This window comes from Ambystoma mexicanum, chromosome 1q (genome assembly GCF_040938575.1).
Source record: "Ambystoma mexicanum isolate Mex_15411 chromosome 1q, UKY_AmexF1_1, whole genome shotgun sequence".
Taxonomy (NCBI): domain Eukaryota; kingdom Metazoa; phylum Chordata; class Amphibia; order Caudata; family Ambystomatidae; genus Ambystoma; species Ambystoma mexicanum.
The window spans coordinates 931453844-931458436 of NC_090922.1; the positions used below are offsets into that span (position 1 = coordinate 931453844).

Below are 4593 nucleotides of genomic sequence, written 5' to 3' on the forward strand. Positions count from 1 at the left end.
AAATATATGACCGACAAGAATCGCTAAGCCCTGACACGATGAATATATCAGTTATCTTCGTTGTAACTAGATTTGAGGTAATATATAGTAAATTGCAACATTGTGATGAGTACACCTATTACCGATATATTTCCTAGGTTGCCTATTCGGTCAATTGCATGAGCTGTTGTGTTTTTTCCCACAAAATATTTGAAGAGCATTGCGTGTATTATGAAATAAATGGTCCATATATTTTACACAACTGTTTATCTTTATGCAACAGCTTGTTCAGTCGATATAATTCTGAGATAGTTGATAAGTGAACTAGGGTTCCTCTAACCACCGTTTTTAATTCTGATTTTCTGATGTGTATCATTAACCCAAAAGCCCCATTGTGACCTTGTTGCATTGACTTCTGCCATTTCTGCTTGCAGATGGAGCCTCGGGCGGTGGAAGCTGGAAGGATTCAGAGAATATCCAGCAGTAGATTTGAGGGCCTCAAGACCGGCAAATCGTTCTCCAAGCCTGAAGCCAAAGAGGCAGAACCGTGCCGCTCCCAGACAGAAGCCCAATCCAAGAGAGAGCAGGGCAAACACCAGTGGAATGAGGGGTGGAACAGAAAGAAGCTCCTACCTCTGGACACCAGGAAGCCTTGCATCACCAAACCACCCAGCTGTGCCCCCAGAGGGAGGAGGCTGCCCACTCGGAGTCTTGCCCCTGGCTTGGAGTATATTTACCAGTCTCAACCCCAGAGAATGTTTTCGGCACAGGCGGCCCAGAATGTGATGAAGAGCGTCCTGGAAAAAACATTAAAAGACACCAGCTACGATGGTGCAAGCTGCTCTCAGCTGGCCGTGGACGTGGCAGAGGAGGTGAAGCAGGCCATCAGAGGCCTGGGATATGAGAGGTACAAGCTGGTGTGCTATGTCGTGCTTGGGCCTGTTGGACGGACAGGGCTTTACTGCAGCAGCAGGAGCATCTGGAGCCCAGAGTCGGACAACTATGCAGAGTACATCTTCAGGAACAGTCTCCTCTTTGCCGTCTGTGTTGTGTATGCTAGCTACTATGAGTGAATGGAAAAAAAAGAGGAATTATGTTCTGAACTAAGACCCAGAGATGGAAGCAAACTCAACAATTAAAATGACAAAGCAGCTTATGCAGCAGTAATTTCAGGCACTTGTTGGACTAAAGATAGTCAGTGAACGGTCTTTACAGCCACATTTCGGAAAGATGTACAGTGCTTAAATGCACCGTGTATTGTATTGTATTGTGTTATTTGGATTGCGCATATCCACTGGGGAACCAGGCAGAGACTACATCTAGGCGCAGATGTGAACAATATGATGAACAAAAGCCAAAAGAAATTATTGAAAAAGTTATGTCTTGAGCCTCTTCCTGAACTCCAGCAATGAGTTAATTTTCCAGAGTTCGGGAGGCAATGAATTCCAAGCTCAAGGACCAAATATGAAGTAACACCTGTATACCCAACGAACAAAGTGAGAAAGAGGAACTATCAGGAAATTTTGACCCACAGATGGAAGTGAGCGGATTGGATGGTAAGGGAAAATCTTAGAGACAATATAGCTTGGCGCTAGGCAGTGGAAGCATTTAAAAACAAGGCACAGAGTCTTAAAAGTGATTCTCTGGTACACCGGGAGCCAGTGAAGACTTCTGTGGCTCTCGGGAGACTATGCAATAGCCTAACAGCTGCATTCTGTGCCACTTGTAGCAGATGCAACTGACTTGCCGGAATCCCCGTAAGAAGGGCATTGCAATAATCCAATTTAGAATTAATCCATGCCCCACCAACAGCTAGACGATCTTTGCGCTATTAGGGGAAGAGTGGGTCACAATAATTTGAGTTGATAGTAAATTGATCTGACACTCATTGATCTGTAAATTGCAGTTCAGATACACTGCCAGATACAGCCAAGGTTTTTTACTTACTTTAGAAGAAAAGGTTGTGGGTACTTTAAACAGAACAGGGCACAGAATGCAAGTGTAAGAACTTCCAAAAAGATTTTTTGGGCCAAACAGGATCATCTCTGTTTTAGATGGATTTAATTGCAGTCTGTTCTCCAGCATCCAACTTTTTATTTTATTTACTCAATTTACTATTCGTTGGATAGCTTTTTGAGGATGTTTAACTGTAACATAAATTGAGTTTCGTCTACATAAGAGCGGTAGCTGAGTTCAAAGTGAGAAAAGAGGTTCAATAGAGACCGAATATAGATATTAAATAAAATCAGTGAAAGGGACGACCTCTGTGGAACTTTGCATGGAATAGACAGAGAATCAGAGCAATACACCCCCATTTTCACCTATTGAGTTCGGTTGGAAAGAATCAAAGAAAGCCACATAATGATTCATCAGAGACCATGGCAATCTTAGCCAGTCGAGAGATGAGGATGTCAAAATCAACTGGGCTGAGATCAGCTTCATGGGCAGCCCTCAAAATATCATCCTCAACGGCCAAGAGCACAGTTTCGGTGCCATGGCCGGGTCTGAACCCCGACTGAAAAGTGTTGAGTATCCCATGTTCATTGAGAACGTTTTGAAGTTGTGATGTAACGACTTTCTCACCTATCTTGGAGGGCCACACCAAACCTGCAATGGGGCGGTAGTTGGACAACAGTTTATGGTCCGAAGAATTGCTGTGGCAATACATTCACTGTTACAATATTTCTAACAATACAGCATCCTCTAAGGTTTTCCCAGTATCCCCCAGAATGTCCAGGAGACCACCATCACAAAGGATATGTCTTGTCTTAGGGAGTGTAATGTCCTAGAGATAACTCTGATTTACTGTTTTTCCCAGACTTGTGCTCAATTATGAGTTGGTGTCGAAGACAGTAGGACCTCCAGCAAAAGGTCCCACTAGTTTAGGTTGTTTGAGATCGTTTTTCTGTTAGTATTCTGTGTAAGGTAATGCAATGATGGATGTGGGGAAAACATACCTTAAACCAAAAGTGTAACAACATGTTTAAAAACAAACATTGATAAATCCCAGGGAATCTTTAATAAAATGTAAATATGTGTATTAATTACTTAGTTTTGTCCCAATGTTCTTCATTACTTTGTATTTATATCTTAAAGATTGTTTTATCACAAGCTGTAGCATACTCTGCTATACAAACAAACTCTCACTCTCAATGACTCTCTCACGCAATCTCTCTGTCTCTAACACACGCAAGCATGCACACAGTTGATTCAGGGATCTGTGGCAGACACTAGGGTCATGTCCATTGGTCACCGGACACCATTTGTTGTGAGCGAGTGGGACAAGAACAGGAGGTAAGGTGCAGAGCCACATTGGATAAGGGAACACATGTAAAAAAAATACACATCAATGTATGCAAGGTACAGCGGTTTTGAAACCAATGATGTGAAAGATTGAAAGAAAAGAGTGTGCATCCTTCTAAATGAAATAAATGTGCAACATCTGAGATCACCTCGGAATATCTACAGATGCATGTGCTTATAAATGAATACTGAATCTGTTTGGACATCAATGCCTTATTATGAAGATCCTGGAATCCCGGCGGTCACTGCCATGAAAAGCTCATCCTGTAGCGAGCGATCGATTGAGCACTCTGCTTGATTTTTCACATGATGAAGTAACTAAGCAGTTTTTGTGCATTAGATTTATTTTCATGTCTGGTTTGACGGACAGGGCTTTAAATCACGTATCTGCTCTTGTAATATACAATGACTCTAGGGTCACCAGACGTCCCTGTGTTGCAGGAACAGTTCCAGTTTTCACAACATGTCCCTCTGTCCCGACAAACACATGCAAAAGAGTCAAATGTCCCTGTTTTAAGACAATACTATAAAGCAAGATCATCATCAGAGCAATTCTCTGATAAAAGGTGAGCGTAGGTCAGGTTACAGCTTCGGGGAAGCCTGGTGAGTAAGAGACAGTGTAAATATGAGCCTCTCTTACTACGGACAGAAATCTACATGACTAAAACAAAAATAAATTGAAAAAGAAGAGTTGGAGGACAGTGTGCAAAAGTGATGAAAAGGAACAAGTAAAAGGTGAATAAAATGAAGGATTGATGTGAGGAGAGGAAGGCATCGAAGCATTAGATGTGCATCCTTTGACCAGTGTTCGATCAGAATTAATCATCCTTAAAGGACTTCAGTAGTCCCTGAATCTCCCTGAAAAGGTTAAGATGACTTCAAATGTTTCTGAAATGGTTACAACAGTAAAGTTACCCAGAGAGAGGTTAAATGTGTCCAAAGGTTAAAATGATTTAAAATATTTCTTAAATGGTTATAACAACACTAAAGCTTCCCTGAAAGAGGTTAAATGTATCTCAAAGTTATCTCAAATCTAATTAAAAGGAAGACAACTCTGATATAGTCATCAGTCTCAGGGCTTAGCGATACTTGAAATTTTAATGCTCAGATTTGAAAATTCTTCTATATCTATGGTATTAACTTCTCAAAATTGTACTGGTTTTTGGTTTGGCCATTCTAGTCCCTCTAGTTGAGTCGCTCAGGGCAACTCACCGCATTAAGCAACTATTTACTGATGCGTTTTAGTGCACCTTTAAATTACCAGGATCTGCCCTCACAGCTTATAGATTTGTTCCTGGAGCATCATGCACT

The 4593-nt window shown here is 41.6% G+C and overlaps 1 long non-coding RNA gene across 1 annotated transcript; it reads left to right on the forward strand.

Moving 5' to 3' along the window:
• The first annotated feature begins 1048 nt into the window (after window positions 1-1048).
• Window positions 1049-3026, forward strand: LOC138539183 (uncharacterized). Its single transcript, XR_011287264.1, has 2 exons — window positions 1049-1535; window positions 1585-3026. It is a non-coding gene; the product is annotated as an uncharacterized lncRNA (long non-coding RNA).
• Window positions 3027-4593: the final 1567 nt, after the last annotated feature.